Here is an 18,648-nt window from a genome sequence, read left to right as displayed (position 1 = left end):
GTAATCCAGCGGTCTGTTCGGGTTAAACGCAACCTTCCCCACCTGTAGCTCTCGGGATCGATATCATCACAGAGAGAGATTCTCTCCTCTCCTCCTCCCCCGGTAGCCTCACATCAGGATGCGCCTCTCGGAGGGGCAGCATCAGCATCAGCACCACGAGCAGAAGCCGATCCGTTCCAGTCCAGGTGGAGCGAAGAGGACGAGCTGATCCTTCCCCGAGGTCGACGGAGGAGGAATAGAAGAAAAAGAAGAAGAAGAAGAAGAAGAAGGGAGGAAGGCGGAGGAGGAAATCCCGCGAGAAAAGTGGAGAGACAGAGACACGCAGAGCTCAGAGACGGAACAGAGTGGGAGAGACCGCCACGCGTAACGTGCGTGAGACGCACGGAGAGGGGACTAATCGCTACTTGGGGAGAAAAGCAACGCTTGTTTGTCCTTTTTCCCATCAGACGGAGCCTTTCTTGAAAAGGTAAGAAACAAACATGGACTCATTTCTCTTCCTGTGCCTTTTTGAATCCGAATCGAGCCCACAGAAGCGAACGGAACACCTGTCAGCGTCTTTAATTGATCAGCGTAACGTTAAAAAAACGTGACCGAGCGATGCATCCCGCTTTTTGGAAAAAAATAAAAATAAACGTCGACCATAATCAGTATTAAGATGTCAGTGATGTGTCTGTGGGCTTGTGAAGCTGCTGATGAACTCAAAGAAGTGCTTGTTTTGCTCCTGATGTGATCAACCTGAAGATGTTTCGTCCATCCCTCACATGGCCCGATCCATCACAGCCCCCGCTGCTTCACACCTGGATCTGGGGATGTTGACGCACTGTCGGCTTGGCTTTTGGTGTTTGGTGTGATGATGATGATGGTGATGATGATGATGAAGGTGATGGTGTAATGTTGAAGCTTGCTGCAGGTCGAGATCTTGCAGGCAGAAATGGAGCGAGGGAGAGGGTTTTGGATTGGAGGTGTTTAAGGTGACTGGTGGGTGGTTTGTGTATCCTGACTTTATTGAGTAATGCTGGAATGAGAGGGGGTGCAGAGAAAATGCGCACGGGTTTGTGTGTATGTGTGTATGTGTTTGAGAGGGCTCTGCAGAGTTTGTGTGTGTGTGTCTGTTTCTCCCTTCAATGCGCCTTCTTGCGTTTTTTGGGTGCGCAGGAGATGGAGGTTGTGTGTTTGTGTGTGTGTGCGCGCGTCTGTGAAGTGCAGCTCTCCTCCGCATGTGTTTATATATCTCCTGTGTGTGTGTGTGTGTGTGTGTGCGCGCACAGAAGCGCGTAAGAGAGAAGAAGGAACAAATGGATGGTTGGAGCTGCAGAATGTGTGTTTGCGAGCGCGTTGTTTTGGTTTCACGCATGCGCGTGCACCTCGAGGCGCGCTCACGAGTCCAGAGGGTTCGTCCTGCATATCAAATCCTCCCTCATCCCTCATAAGTGTTTCCCCCGCTCTCCACCTGAAGGAAAAGTACAGCCTCCTTTTAAATGTCAGCCAAAACATTAAGTTTCTGCTGACGCAAGACGCGCGCGCACACACACGCACACACATGCACACACACACACACACACACACACACGCACAGAGAGAGAGAGGGAGATGTAGCGCATCAGCACAAACAGCAAACCTCCAATCCAACAATACAGGGTTATACTGTAAGTTTCATGATCAACCACACGTTTTGGGACTCTGGAATAAAAATAAATATTTCTGATTGCAATTATACAAACTAAGATGTCTCCTTTTTGGGAGTTGGTGACACATATGTGTAAAAAGTTGACAGGTGGAGCATAGCCTGACATTTTAACATCAAACACCAAGCATTTCCTTGAAAAATCCCCCCATAGATCTGTCAGTAATGACAAATTGATCCTCCCCAACAAAACACAAGAACTGCATTGGCAATTGATGAGGAGACTCGCAGGACCAGATGGGAAGTGGATCAGCAGATGCACTTTTGTATTTTAACACGGCAAAAACATCCCATAAGACTTGTTGTTTTCCAGCTTTAAGCTTTCATCCTGCCGGCATCGGTTGCATAACGGATCACACTTTAGTGACCCACGACCTTCTTTCTCACCGTGTTGCTGTCGTACCAAACGTTACCGCGGCCGCTGCAGAGATGGATTCCAGTCTGGTTTGACGTTTTTCGGTGTGTCTTTTCTTCTTTCTTTTTTTTTTTAAAGCTCACAGCACAGGATGAAAGTGTCGTTTATGTTTCCCAGACATGAGATTACTGGAACAAGAGATCAGACAGATAACGTTAGGAGAGTAAATGCACATTGGGCTCCAACATGAAGGCTTGTTTAGCTAAGAGATTTTACAGGAGACGGGAGTTTAGCTGCCTCGGAATGATTCAACACGGCGCCACAAAAGGACATCAAAACTCCAACTCTAATTTCGATGGACGACTTTGCCGTGACCTTAACATTTCTAGAACCCAAGATCATCAACTTATTTGATCACTAGATTTTAATCTCACCAACTGGACCCTTTAATGGGATTCCAACATGTTTTCTGTTTTGCCGTGCGGCCCCATGTTTATAGAATCAACGGATTCCATTTTAAAGACTGGTCTCCAGTGGTGGTTAATCTTCGCCAGTTTGTTCCTCATGATGGGAAAATGTCGGCCCCCGGAGAGCGCCTGATGTCTCATCATCTGCGGCTCGAGTCGAACGTCCTTCTTGCTTCGTCGAACACCATCAGCGGTTCGCCGCGGCGTCGCTGCTGGTCTGAAATATTTAGATGTGAAGCGGGAGCATCTGGAACCTGGTGCATCCAGACGTTCAACGAACGTTCCCAGAAGCAAAGAAAAGGGAACCGCTGTAGTTTTTGCATTTGCACCATCAAGGAAGGGCCTGTGAGCGTGCACCAGCGCTCGCACGGTTAAAAAAAAAAAAAAAAAGTGGCTCGATGCTGTAACTTCAGCAGATCTTGCTGATCCAGTTTGAGCTGCAGCTTCAGATGAGTCAAAGCGTTCAGCTTAAAGGCTTCAGCGAACACTTCAGCTTGACAAGAGGCTTTGAAAAAAATAAGTTGGGATCTATGGGCTTCTGGAACCTTATGCCGCGCCGATAGGCCCATGAATCCTTCGATGTTTATTTTGGTGAAACTCGTCTCCATCTTCTTCTATTGTTTGAAATGGTGTCGACGAGCTCGTCGGTTTACTGAGAGGCTCCAGAAATGTTTGTCTGACTCCATCACTCCATCATCACGGATGTGACTTTTCTCTGTTATTTTACCGTTTGTTCAAAAAGGGATTGTTGTTGTTTTTATTGTTGTTGTTGACTGAAGACTCGCTGGATTCAAGCTGAAAGAGAGAAAGTTTAAAACACTTTTTTTCTCTCCTTTTTGTGATTTTTGCTCGACGCTGACCTGTGTGGGTGAGGCCTCTCTCTCTCTCTCTCTCTCTCTCTCTCTCTCTCTCTCTCTCTCCCTCTTTCGTCCTCCTCCACTCATTTTTGTTTTCCAGATGGATGGAGTGATAGCAAGAGAGAGAGAGAGAGAGAGGGAGAGAGAGAGGGAGAGAGAGGTGCTTGGCTGGTGATTGTTTTGTGCAGCAGAGTGAAACCGGCTCTTCATCCGCTGCGGACGAGCTGCTCTTTATTTTCCCTCCATCTTTCGTTCCTTTTCATTTTCGTTGCTCGGTGATGAGCTTTTTTACATACTCTCCTCTCTCACTCCGTCCCTGCTTTATTTCTCCATGTTTACCTAAGCTCTCGTCCCTCTTTTCTTTATCGTTCTTCATTTACTCCCCATCTCACGGCTCCACTCAGCGCCAAGTGTTTCGTCAACCCCAGACTCCTTCTCCTCGCTCTCATCTCTCTATTTCTGCTATCAATCTGCTTTTTTCCTCTCTATCTCACTTTTTCTCTTTCTCTTCTACAGTTTCCCTCCACTTCCACTTCTCATTCCCCTCTTCTCTCCTTTTCTTCACTTGCCCTCTTCTCTTTGACATCACCAGAGCTCGTCTTCTCCCCTCCTTCTCCTGTCTCCTTCTCTCCCCTGTCTTTCCTGAGTCTTCTCTTGTTTTTCCTGTTTTTCCTTGTTTCCTCTCATATCCTTTATCACTCCATTCTTCTCCTCCTCTTATTGCCTTTCTTTATTTCCAGACCCTCTTCTTCCCTCCCCTCTCTCCCCTTTCATCACCTTGCGTCCTCGCCTCTTATCTCCTTCTCTTTTTCACTCACCAGAACTCCTAATCACATCTCCTTCCCTGTGCTTCATCTCATATCACCTCCTACTCCCCTCTACCTCTATCTTTCCTCTCTGTCCTTTCTTCCCCATCTTTTCTCTTCTCCCACCTCCTCTCTGTATCTCCTCTCCTTTCCTGTACTATAATGAAAATGACCCTCTCAGGATGTAATTGAATAGCAAATGATTGCAACCTGCATCACTATAAAAGACATACACACGCACGCACGCACACACACACACACACACACACACACACACGCTGCTCTTGTTTTGATGATGCAGGAACTGGTTTCCATTAATCAGTGTGTTACATCACTGAACACTGTCGCTCCTCCACCTCCCTCTGTTGTACGTGCTTTATTAGCAGGTAGCGGAGTCACATTAATCAGAGAATGACATCATCACCAGTCCTTCCCAGCATCAACATCAACATGATCCCCTCTGAAGTGTCTGCTAATGAGTGCACACACACAGACACACACACGCACGCACGCACGCACGCACGCACGCACGCACACACACACGCAGTGTGTCTGTGACGTGAAACAATCTGACGTTTTCATTCCGTTGTTTTTCTTCATCGTAACTTTAAGCTGAAACTTTTGTTTTGATCTCAAACAATGCGGTTGTGTTTTTCTCTGTATCCATTTGCTGGTTGCTTGACAGCAAGATTTCCATGAATCCAATTGGAAGGAGGGGTTTCAGGTGAGAATAAACCCCAGTAGATATTAATGGGGCTGTTAAAGGCGGTTTTTAGTGTGATTTTGGTTAGTAATGACAATGTAAAGGTGTTTGTTCTGGCTGGAGATCCATCTTCCCACCAATTTTCATTGAAATCTGTTTCATAATTTTTCTGTAATTCTGCTGACATACCATGAAACACAGGGTCTTGATCTGAAAACATCAGCACCAAAGATTGTAGTGTTGAAAAGAAGATTCTATTACAAATATTAATCACTGTAAATACCTTCTTATTTAGGTTGTGTTCAGTTTTAACTGTAGACTCATTGATTGTTTTCCATTTAAATATGATTAAAACATAATGTGAGGTGCATCTCAGTATCATAGTGCAGTAATCTGCATCAAGCCAAATACAATGCTGGGTACTGAATGAAATGTTTTCAAAAGAAAAACCACCAAGTCCAGCCAAGGACTGTAAAACAGTATAGAGCATAGAATAAAACATGGAATTCAGAAATATGTTTTTAAAAATTTCAGGAAGGACCCAATGTGTCCAGTTTAATCTGCTCTTCCTCTCTTCTGTCCATCCTATTCGCTCAGTGTGATCCACAAAGTCGTCTGTCAACCTGGAAACATTAGCTAATTAAACCTGTTTTCAGGAAGCACGAAGAACGTCGGGACGCCTTCCTGCTGCCCAATGAGCACAATTTATTGGTGTTGTGGCCTTTTTCCTGGAACAGAACGGAGCCGGGACAGACTGAGCTGCTACATCATAAAGAAACAGCGCTCAGCTCTGCAGAGGAACAGTCAGAGGGATCGGTCGGCCCGCCCTTCGATTAAGACACAAACTGCAGCGTCCAGCAGTCAGCTGCAGACAGCCTTCTAGAAACAGCATCTGCACCACAGGCCCAGAAACAATATGTAGGGTTTTTAGTTGTTATTGATTCAGAACAAACATCCTTTTTATGGACGCTTTTATTATTTAGTTGATATTGCTGCAGTTTTCAATCCCCGTTAAGGGACTTCTGCAACGACGCAGTCCTTTTAAATGAAGTCACACTTTTGAAGTCGACAAGCAAATCCTTTTCAGGCGCCACAGTCTGCTGTAGTGTCACAGGAAACAATCCATCAGTGACTTGCAGTCAGAATCGGATGAATCAGTACCACCTTTACCTGATTTGAACGTTTCAACAATTAAATGTAAAAAATGTTTAAAAAGTACAATGTGATTTTCTGTAATACTTATGAGGTTGAGGTTTATATTGAGGATACATGGACCACTTTGAAATCTGCATTTGATTGCTAATGGTTACATTTTATTACTATGTGAACAAAGTGAAAACTCAAGTCAAAGTCAGCTTTATTGTCAAATGTACCATATATGTACAATAAACAGCACAGACGAAATTGCAGTCCTTTCAGACCCACGGTCAACAGGCAGTACAACAGGCAGTACAACATGGGTAGTACAACAGGCAGTACAACATAGGCAGTACAACAGGCAGTATAATAATTATAGTATAATAATTATACTATAATATAGTATATAACAGTATAATAAAATTATAACTAATTTTGATGCTGTCCGACGATGTCGGAGGCGATTCTTTAGACCTTACGGTCACATTTCAGAAACGTGTCTTAGAGTGACAATAAAGTGGATGCATTTGCCAGTAAAGTGAAAAGACAATCAGAACTTGAGCTTTAGAATATAGTCATCCCTCGCGCATTTGCTCATCAACACACGCAACTTCACCTCATTGCAGATTTTTTATAGGCAGTCACATGATACCGTACGTGCATTCAATTGGCTGATGGCATCCGGAAGTGTGCTACGTTTCGTGAGCCTTGGAAGGCAGACGCACACACGCACACACGCACGCACGCACGCACGCACACACACACACACACACACACACACACACACACACACACACTTTCTTGATGACTAAGCCTCAGAGGTCAAAGGCTGCACATCACATGTCTAGACAGAACTCTCCAGACAGTTTGACATTACACCCCTTGATGTTATTACAGGTGCCTGTGTGTGTGTGTGTGTGTGTGTGTGTGTGTGTGTGTGTGTGTGTGTCTGTGTGTGTCTGTGTGTGTGTGTGAGGGCAAGACAGAGACAGAGATAGAAGGGAGGGTGGTGAGGAAGACAGTGACAAAGTCTGTCTGTGTGAGAGTGTTATTAAAGTGTGACGGCGATCGATGCACTTGAACATTTTTCAGTTTGTTATGTTGGTACGGTGGTGACCCGACAAACAATTAACCCGCTCTGATTGGTCCAGAAATAGACATTATGAAGTCACTTTGCCTGAGGATGCAGGTTCAATTCCCAATGCGGACACCTATGCTAACGGTTACTAAAAAAAGACAGTTTTAATGTGTTATTTTCCAGAAAATGAGCAATGTAACAGACAGAGACATAATTACCTCCTGATTCTCAGCCATCTGTTTTTCCTCAGCAGACTGAAGAACTGATGTTTCATGACATTTCTACCATGTCATTGGTTTGAGACTACTGCCACATTGGCAGGAACTTTGAACTTCAGCCTGTTAATGTACCTTTCTTCCTATTTTACTTTCCACCATTGAGAATAAAATTTAAAAAAAAAAGAAGCAAAGGCAGCGAAAAGGATGAGGAGGAATGGAGATGGCAGTCGCTCATGAATTTCAAATTTAACTGTCTAACCTTGATTCTTTAGCCGGGTACAGAGGAGAAGTGTGGTAATCACAGTGGCAATCCCATCAGCCTGGACTCCATGTAATAGAAGAAGTGTAAAAGCTCTACTGTTCAGAGGATGAGAGGAACTCAGAGGTCAGTGAGGAAAATAAATGAGGTAAAGGAGAGAGGAAGGCTGTGCTCATTTCGGCGGGTCACCGTATCGTCTGCTGAGATGCAGGGAGAAAGTTGCTTTATCTAAAAGGTTAGAAAACATGTTTTTCATTAGAATAACAAGAAAATGGCGCCAGGGCCGTCAGAGGTCTCCGGTACACGAGTGTTTAATGTTCTTGGGATGTTCAGGATGTCAGGACCTCAGTGCTCAAGGACGCTCTGCAAACAAAACCTCTAACGTTCACATTGGTGTTGTTGTTGATTCGAATGTCGGTTTTTTGCGTCTGTCAGAAGAATTACAAGAGAACCAGATTTCTTAAAGTTTATCAGAGTGAGGCCTGGGATAAATGGTTCAGTGGCAGGAGAGCTCAATGACCTGTTTCTCTATAGAAGTCAGGTCACTTACAAAAAGTCAAACATTTTATTTTAAATCCACACACATAGTGGTTACACTTATTTGCACATCATAGAAGAGTGAACTACAGACCTGCAGAGGTATGGATTGGTATCGCTCCTCTAGTTACGGGATGTCGTTTTTTTCATCTGCAATCATTAAAAGTCAACAGTGTGCAGCGCTCAAGTGAACCAAAGTGATGTAGCTGCTTAACATGACAACCTTGCAAAAGCTTCAGAAGAGAAATCAGTCCTTTGTTCTTTGTTCAAAGCGAGTTGAGATGCGTTGATTATCACCGAAAGCAGCATTTTGTTTACCGCATGAACACACAGGCAGATGCATGAATGAATACTAATGGGGGGAAAACGTGCATGTGCAGGGAGGACGCATCAGTACAGTATATAAAGTCATGCAAAAATGACTGCACACGGTCAGCAGACGTGAGGACAACGCAACACGGCCATGAAAATGAGGGAGGCAAAACGTTCACGTGCAAAGTAGTCGATATTTGGGTTCGTCAGGGTCGATGTGAAGACCTTCAGCCGCCGTTAACCTCGATCAATACTTTCTGATACAGAGGGAGGGCTGAGTTTGCATACTTTTAGGTTTTGAAGCCATTTCTGACATGTTTTCAGCTTATTTTGTCACTGGATCGTTGAAGGGTCACTTCACTTTTGTTGTTTTGTCAGCAGGATTAGGCGCTGAACAACTGAACGGCTTTCTATTGAAGTTGCTGGACCCGATTAGGCCTCATTAAATTTGAATCAAAATCCCACATTTCTCAATATTTTCTTTTAGATGATATCACTTCAGCACACATTCACTCATATTTTTTGAAATAATTTGGAATCAAAACAAAAATTATTCACATTAAAACAAAAAACCCCAAAATGAGCCCTCATAGCAGATGCTAATGACTGTCAAATAAGCAAAATACTGAGAGGAGATCCAGATGCTGCTTAGTGCTTGAACTCAAACTGTAATTAACATGCTAATACTAGCATTTCAGCATCATATTTACTCAGTTAAACGCAGAAAAGGTTTAAGATATCACGTGTTCAGGATTGCCTGAATCTTCTGGCAGTTCGTCCTCAAACAGACGCTCTGCATTGTGAACGTTTGTCAGAAACAATTTTCCCACGTGATCCTCTTCAGAGCCGAGACGCAACGACTCCCGCCTAAGCGGAAAAACGACCCCAGTCCATTACTCGACAGACAAACCAGAAAGCAGGACAATGAGTGTTGTGTTGTGAAGAGAAAGCAATTTATTTTAGCATTAATGTGCGGCAATAGCAGTCATCCATGATTTGACAAACAATGAGCGCAGAGCAATTACAAAAACACAGCAATTACTTCCAGAGATAATGGGCTGATTTTATTTTTATGTGCTGCAGAGCGGCATCGTACCTGTTCGTTCTGCTCGTCTACCGTTAGCTGTGTGTAACCCAAACAGTGTGTGCCTCATGCAGTGAGTCGGGCATTTTAAAGAGGAAGATAAAGAGGGAGGAAGACAAATGGAACACTGGAGGGTCCATCAGCAGAACGGCCTCCACCAAAACTTTCATTAGACCTTGAAAATAGGGCTGGAATAAACTGGCATTGTGAGGGTGTGTTACTCATAGATAGAGTAAATTAGAATTCATCACATAAAATGACCTCATATTACCGATCTTATATGTCAAATTGGCATTCAATATGCACAGAAATGGAAAATCCACCTACAAGGAGGCAGACGGCGATTCTATTGGCTCTTCTAATATCATCATAAACTTTTAAATTCTGAATTGATCAGAAAATAATATTTAAAATTCAGCAGTTAGTGTTTTACATTCATGAAAACTCCATCATATCCATCCATTATATGAAAGGGGGGAGGAAAACAGTTTCAGATAATCCCAGCTCACTCCAAACAGATTTGGAATTTCTGCAATTTGAGGGATTTAACTTGAGAATGGGGGAGACTGGTGCATCCCTTGGTAGTTTCAGACTCATTCACTCCAGAGAGGAGCTGCAATGGAGGGAAAAGATGTGTCCTCAAAATGAATGGATAAATCCAAGCAGGGAGATTTAAGCTGTGGCAAGAGAGGCGAGTTCGGCAAGAGAGGAGAGGAGGGCAGTGAAATAGGAAGAGATTTAGGTGAGATGGTGGAATGAGAACGAGGTGACTTGTTTCAAAATGTTGGCAGGTTGAAAATTAAAAGGAAAGAATGGAGCCAAGGGGGATGAGAGAGAGAGAGAGAGAGAGAGAGAGAGAGAGAGAGAGAGAGAGAGAGAGAGAGAGAGAAGAGAGAGAGAGAGAGAGAGAGAGAGAGAGAGTGGTTGACATCATCTCACTGTTAGATGGATGATCGTCATCTTCATTATGTATACTATGTGTGTGTGTGTGTGTGTGTGTGTGTGTGTGTGTGTGTGTGTGTGTGTGTGTGTGTGTGTGTGTGTGTGTGTGTGTGTGTGTGTGTGTGTGTGTGTGTGTGTGTGTGTGTGTGTGTGTGTGCTTGTGTATATATAATAAATTGTATTTTGTTTATAAAATAAAAGTGTTCCGGAAAGTTTCTTGTTTTTCTGACGTTAAACATTCATCATCTAACACTGTATAACAACAGCTGTCATCTTCTAAACCCTCGACCGACTGATCGATTACATTAAGGAAAAGTTACTCATGTGATAGATGGCAGATGTCAGATCAGATGGCTTTCACTCGTTTCACTTTACAAAAGTATTTCCGAGCTGAAAGTGTTTTTTGTTGCAGATTAAGTCGTTTTCAAGCACAGTAATCATCTCTTTTTATTATTTGAGAAGTAAGATGCCTTCTGCCGCTGAATATCTACACACGTCTTATAGATCACAATTTAAAAGAATAGTTCAGGCTTCATTAAATTATCTGTACATTTTTTTTTTCCGCATTGCTCAGAAATTTTCTATATTTTTTTCAGAAATATTTCCAAAATGTGATGTAAATCGACAAACACATTTATTGTGTTAACATGTGTGTACGATGTGCTTCATTTATAGAGGCTGAACTTCCTTTAGCCGCTAAGACCTAAAACAGATGCGTTTTATTAATGTTCTGATGCTATTACTAAGACACGATGCATGCATAACAACATGTGGCCATTTCCATCGATAAATATCTCTGTGAGTGCAATACGCCCTTGAGCAAGGCAGCTGCAGCTCCTATTACAGCTCCTTGCTATAATGAACCAAAGTGAACGATGACTCTCATTAAAATACAGCAGCATATCTCCAATGCAACATTTCACAAGAAGCAGATCGATAACGCAGAGAGTGCAGCAATAACTTGTGCTTGTAGTCGTCAGGCCCACTGGGGGATTTTTCACGGGAACATTCAAAATCCTTTCCATTTACAGACCCCCATTTAAACAACGGAAATCAGTCAGCGGCGGTGATGGCAAACCAAAGGAGAATAACGTGACAGCTTAAGGAGAAGGAGGCGTTCAGTTGGAGTCTTAATCCATCTGGTTCAGTCTAAACCCCTCCACCTCCGCCCTGTTTCGTATTCTAGCAGCACTCCGACGAGCGGCTCGACAGATGTCACTCATTCATCTTGTCCTATTGTAAGATTCGAACCACCGACACTACAAATATACATTTCTCATCTCCCTGAAGATGAGATTTCTCCATAATACAATCCCTCCCACAGAGACGTGAGGAGTGTTTTGACAGATTGGTTCTGTGCCATCACTGTGATGACTGCACTGTGCTGTAATGGAAAGAAGTGACTGGACGGTTTTTGGTGATGTCATGCTTCGCTTCCATTTTATTTGTCAGTGTGACCTTCAAATAATCGATATGAGTTATTAGAGTCCACTTCTTTCTGTATTATGTTGACCTCATCGGTCCTTTTTACATTTAATTCCCTGGTTGTGTTTTTCTTCTTTTGTCGTCTCGTCTGTCTTCAAGTCTTTTTTATGTCTTGCAGCCAACGACATTGCAGCAACATGGTTTTCTGCAGATAAGCAACAAAAAAGGTTCATTTTTGGACCCAGCGTTACAAAGTACTCCTATAATTTTTGTGCAGCTCATTTTACAGTACATTAACAGCGTTTTATAATTAGCTTAACAGATCAGGGCTGTCTCTAGAAAGCAGGACTGGACCGGAACCGGTCACCTCTGGACTGTGATCGGTCATCAATGTATTCTAATGTGGGTCCAAACTCAGTACCAGCTTTCTATGGCCAATGTTTGAATGAAGGAGAGGTTTTATTTTTGATTATCCATTAGCGGGACTGCTAGTAAAGAGATGGTTATATTTTCGAGACATATTTTGTCTTGGAGAAAACAATCCAAACAGCAATCCTGTGGATGTGATCAGGGTTGTTTCCTGGCTGCTTTTGCAGAGGTTTGTCTAGTTATCTTTAATGTATTACCTCGTCCGTTAGGGCGATAGTTATAAATACTTTGATATTGAATGTATCTGTCTGACATTGTAAGTTGATTATCTTTGGATGAAGACAGTTGTGTTTTCAGGACAATCATGCTTCGGATCTTTGTCTCTTTAATATAGAATCAATGAAACTAGCTTGTATTGATCATTTCATGTGATGTGCATGCAGAGCTCCTCTGAGGCTGAACAATTCCATCACATGTGTTCATCTCGACCGACCCATCCCCCCCAAGAATGGGAGTTTATCTGTTTTTCCAGGTCCATACTGACAGTTAATGGCTCCTTCCACCAACAAATATGTAGCGTGGGATCACTCAATGTTTACGACAGCGTTAGAATAAAACAATCTAAGAATTTCCCCTGACATTGGCAGAAACAGTATTTTACAATTCAGGAGAAGCAGGATGGGACACCTGCACAATAAAACACAAATGGGAAACACTGAGCAGTAATTCTGCACAACACAAGATGTTTCCGTCATTTGTGCTTCACTCCTGTTTCAATAAGTTTCACCAAATTATGCTTTCAATTGGTTGGAAAATAAAATTATGAAATTTGAAATATTTTGTAAAATTAAATTCTAATTCCACTGTGGTGAAGTCATGACCTTCTCTTCTCTGCCTCTGAATGGCTTGGAGAAATGTAATTTAATGCCAAGCCAATCAAAAGAGATTATTACCATAATTTGATTGTTCAATTTGCCTCCTGGATCCATACTGTCGTCTGCGTAAGCCTCAAAATTCAATCACTGGTTCCTTGATTTTTGGATGTAATCTGTTCAAAGTTTTTGAAGCAACAAAATAAGGAAACGGAACCAATCAAACCGTCCCTCGACTCTCATTTGTGAAAATATACTCCATAAGTAGGTTGATTTTTCTTTGAAATCATACACGTGAGTCGTGCAAGATCTCTCCAGAGAAAGGCAGTGGAAGGGGGGGGGGGTGTACTGATTATTCCAGCCATGTTTCTTAAGAGCATTAATAGAAACATCAGGAAACGTGTCAGCATGTCCACAGAGCTCAGTGGAATCATCTCCTCGACATACTTCCTGTCAGTCGACTAATTGTTTCTCCCCCGTGGTGATACAAACTGTCACATGATGCTGAATCTACGCTTCAGATTAGGCATCATGCTGGTGGGGATTGTTGTCAGCATAAAAAGTTCAACGTACAAAGATGTGAGAACTCTGTCACATTTTATATTGAGTATTACCCTGTCTCATCATCTTCTCGGCCTGTTGCACCGTCGCTTCTCACACCTCAGCTGAGTGTGTGTGTGTGTGTGTGTGCCTGCGTGGGCGTGTGTGTGTGTGTGTATGTCATCATGGCCTACCTGATCGTTTCACATCTCTCGCCATATATCTCCCTCCCCTGCTGGCTCCTCTTGGACGGCTGCAAACAGCAAATAGGATTAAAAATTTGTGTGTGTGTGTGTGTGTGTGTGTGTGTGTGTGTGTGTGTGTGTGTGTGTGTGTGTGTGTGCGCGTGCGTGCGTGCGTGTCTGTGTGGCTAGAGCTGGAATCATTGCTTTCCACCTGATTTTGGAATCGTGAAGTTTCATCCTTCTTTTTCACCACCCCTCCCTGTGAGGTCATAAAATCACATAACCTAAGTTTGGTCTTTCTGGGGATCCATAGAGAAGCCAATAAATCCACTCAAGAGAGGTTTTGTTCACAACTACGTACTTTTGATGTGTAGCAAGTGATTTTTTTTTTAGATCAGTGTATTGAAATGAGATTAATTTTGGCCACAGATTATGTGTTTCTACTTCTCTGTTGAGTTGAGATGTTGGGTTGTTTTCTTCTTAATGAATTTTGTCAGATTGAGTTACTTTAAAAAAAGCAAGCAAATTGAATGTGTTGCTCTGGGTTCTGCAAAGAAAATTGTTTGAATTTTCATTTTGTCGTGGTTTTATCTCCACTCTTTTAATGGAGTAAGAGACAGAATTGGTGCCGAATGTATGACTGATTAAAGCTAAAACTTTGCAGCCCTGTTTTCTCAAAACAGATGTAATCATGTCAAATTAAAGTGAGTAGACTTTCCAGTTAAAGGTGAGTTTGTTTTTTTGCCTGAATTTACATTTTTTTGCAGTTTGCAGACACCACTTTATACTCACACATGTTACAATTTCATGATTTCTTGCACAGACTCAACCTCACCTGACAATAGAAACATGACAACATGCACACAGGACCAAACACGAGTTCCTCGTGTCACCCATGAATCAAACATGACTGAAATGGTGTAGACGTCCTTAAACTCAGGCAAGCTACAACCTCAGCTTCACCTTGCTGTCTCACTTCTTGTAAAATGTGGGACCATTCTAAAAGACATGTGTTGAAATGAATTTGGCTGTGTTGGGCGGATGAATATGCGAATATGACAAGTTCGGCTTCAGAACAGCAGGGACCCTGGCAGACTGACATGGTTGTAACTCAGCCGCTGTACCCATCATGCGCCTTCTTTGACTCATTTGGCTAATTCACAAAGACGTACAATGAGAGAACCTTGATCAGGAAGGCTCATTTGAGTCGATATTTCAGTCGGAAATCATGTCGACTGAATAAGATCATCTTAAAGACAGAGGATAAACCAGCGACAAAAATGCTCAGTTTCCACTGTGAAACTATATTTTATGCTACAATGATGCTGAATTTGACAAGAATCTTTCGCCATGATTGTACATTGAGCCCGTTGAAAGCTGTGATTAGACAAAAGTAAAATGTATTACATTTATTAGAAATCAGAAGTGCATTGATGCAGAAGTGGAAAACAAGTTTACCCACGCTGTGTGTGAACCCTGAGCTGACCGTGTGTCTCCTGATAATAAATTAATTTATAATGATTTCCAACATAGCTGTAATTTCCACAACAAGGCAGCAGTGGATGATGGGAATTAATGGCAGAAATAAACGTGAAAGATGGTTGGTGTCAGTAACTTTACTTATAACATGGGAGTAATGCAAGTAAATCTTAGTGAGCCAAGTGACGACAAAATTTGTGTTATGTTTTTTGTGAATGCTGCATTAACTCTTAGACCCCTGACCTGTTTTGGCCGTTTTTTAGTATCTGTGATATTTGTCTCTATATACCACATTAAAAATGATTCAACATACCCATGCTTGGTATGTTTATCTTCAGCACAACTTCAGCTATATGAAGAGATAATTATTATTTCCCTATAACTTACTATATTGACATATTGGGGCAAAAGAGACACACAGAATCAAATTTGAACATGGAACAAATTGTATTTTATTGCACATAAAAACCAAAAACATGCTCATTTAATTGATTTTGAACTCAAAAAGTTTGCCATAGGCTTCTAACATAACTATATACAGGAGAATCTGTGTGAGAAGAAGAGCAGCTGGCGTCAGTCGATTGGTTCTGTTAAGGTCCATTGCTTTTAGCCACTCATTGGACAACAAAACACTTTAAACATTATTATCAAGTGCCCCAAAAGCTGAAAAAACTCACTGAATGAAACAACAATGGTGTGCTCCTCATTATTCATCCAGCAGATATTAGTACCAGATGGCGTTGAAATGATTCTCTCCTTTTTGTCGATCACTTTATTTATCATTTGAGTGGTTTGGTGTTTTTGCCATCCTGAGTCCCATTACCGGTGCTCTCACAGAGACCGAGCTATTCTTCAGGGATCGATAGAGCTTCGTTTAAACTGATCTGAAGAGAGATGTTGCTCTGGTTTTGCAGCCTTTCACAGAAATACATCATGTTTCATGTCTCAACATCTGGGAAGGTAGCAAAACTCAATGTGTACAAGATTGAAATGACTCTTAATATAAAAGTATTGATCAACATTGACTTTGTTTGCCGGTGAAGATGTCCTCACAAACTTAAACTTATGGCTACAATACTTACTACAAATCCCTCCGACAAATTTGTCTCAAAGTTGAACTTAAACGAAGTGCATAACTAAATATATTCTTTTACTTTTCATGACAAGGTAGAGGCTCCTGAATCTGGATAATCGTGTTCATCAATCAACACCATTCCTGCTTCGTTCTCTCCACCACCACACTCTGGTGATTGCTGCACAGGACTGATTTTTTTTTGTACAATTATATTTACATTTTTCAAAATCAACCCAGCAATAATCTGTCAAAACAAACCAGATTTTAACAACAAGGCAGACAAAAAAAAAAAACCCAAATATAACAAACATCCCACAAATTTGACAAACAAAAATCTTAATTTTTTCATTGTATCAATTAAAATGAAAAAAAAAAATTGTAAAAGTCGGATGTCCTGTTTTTGTTTTTGTTTACGTTTTTGTCCACAACTTATGGTATATAATACTGATTTACGATGTGTTTAGTCTTTCACAGAGAACTGGGCCAATTCAGGATGAGTGTTAGATTATTTGTAATGCTCTGTTTCTGTTTTAACACAAGGTCCTCAAATGATTCAATAGCTTCCGAGAATTTAGAATTGTTGTCAAATTCCTGCTCCAGATACACTGATGTGTCTCATTGTGTTGTAAGCATGTGTTAATCTTTCATAGTTGATAGTGAATGAGCCGGCAGAGGCTTCAGTTATTATTCAAGGACTCTCACCACTTACCTGTTTGGCTTTTGAAGAAAAGAAAAGCGATTGCTCATCGACAGAAAAGTGCAAAACCACTTCACCAAGAATAAAACACCCTTGGTTCCAGTTAACTCCTTTACTTCTGAAGGTTGTGCTACTCTGAACTGCAGAAACACTGATGTAACATGACGCCAAAAATAATCTGATATTTTTGGTTTCACTTGCAAGTGAAGGCAGTGAAGCATCCTTTATTCTCTCATTCTCTGCCTCCAACAGGAAGGGTTCATAATGTCATTTCCAGCTTCAAGCGGCCACAGCAACAAACAATCATTTCCAAATGGAACATAATGTTGGTAAATCACTCGTGTCAGTTTAGGAGCTTTAGTGAGGAGGCTGAGGTTGTAAAAGCCTGGAGCGTTTGTGTAATTTGAATCACAGACAAATTTAAAAATGTCAGTTGTAATTCATTATGATGTAAATGAGGAGCGCTTAATTACAGGGATTTCAGCTCACAGAGATGTTGAACATTTTGGCTGGTGCTGCTTTCATGGTCACTGAATGCACCTCATGGTCACTGCATATTCAACTTTCCAGGGTCTCATTTGGCCTTTTTTCAATTTAGTTTTTCCCCTGTTGTTTCGGTAACTTAACTTTCATTCCTCTACCTTACGTGGATTTTCTGTATTTTAAAATATGGGAACATTTGATTGATTTCTTTGGGGATACATACAAATGCTTACTAATGACCAACACCATACAGGTCTAGTCTACTTTTTAACTCCATTACAGTTTATTATTGTGTTATTACTGGAAGAGGAGGTCACATGATGGCATTTGAAAAACAAAACACTCTTAAACCAGACACACGTGTGAGGAAATCTAATATACTTGTATGCTGGTGATAATTCAGGTTTAACAATTGTTCAGTGTGTAAATTATTATGTTGGAATATTGTATGAAATTACGATTGAAGTTCATTGAAAACAGCACGATAATGTCGACTTACATTTGTAGAAATTAAATCATACAATTTTGCCACAAATTAAAAAATATTTTTTTTTAGAATACAATGCGCCCTCACGCATTCGCGCACCAACACTCGCGACTTCACCTCATGGCAGATTTTTGGCCGGCAGTCACGTGATACCTTAGGCGCATTCTATTGGCTGACGGCATCCGGAAGTGCGATACGTTCCATGAGTCTCGTACTTGCGTGAGAAACAAAAGTGCTTTAAACAGTTGATAAGTGTGTGGGAAAAGATAATACAGATAGAAGGTGGTTTAATATCAGTATGGGGAGGGTTCATAAATGTTTAATTTACCGTAAATAATAAGATAAATCCTCTCTATATCGCAGAAATTTTTATTTTGGTGTGGTTCCTGGAACACATTAACCACGAGTAATGAGGGTACACTGTATTTTAGTTTACCTGTTTTTCCCCCTGTCTTGTTTGAGACAATCCAGTGATTCCCAGGAAGAAAAACAAAAAAAAGGAAAAACCTGATATTCTTATAGATTTGAGGGAGAAATTAAGGACAAGACTTATGACTAATGAATTTTACAGTCACCGGAGTTGTGATTTTAAAAGTT

The 18,648-nt window shown here is 41.6% G+C and overlaps 1 protein-coding gene across 1 annotated transcript in view; it reads left to right on the top strand.

The window, feature by feature from the left end:
* The first annotated feature begins 276 nt into the window (after nucleotides 1-276).
* Nucleotides 277-18,648, top strand: part of trpc5a (transient receptor potential cation channel, subfamily C, member 5a) — an 81,103-nt gene continuing 62,731 nt past the window's right edge. The window contains exon 1 of the mRNA XM_068308593.1: nucleotides 277-466. The gene's annotated coding sequence lies outside the window, so the exon portion shown is untranslated. The remainder of the gene's footprint in view (nucleotides 467-18,648) is intronic.

This window comes from Antennarius striatus, chromosome 23, assembly GCF_040054535.1.
Source record: "Antennarius striatus isolate MH-2024 chromosome 23, ASM4005453v1, whole genome shotgun sequence".
NCBI lineage: Eukaryota > Metazoa > Chordata > Actinopteri > Lophiiformes > Antennariidae > Antennarius > Antennarius striatus.
Note: the sequence above shows the minus strand (reverse complement) of the source record. Positions and strands in the feature narration are given on the sequence as shown.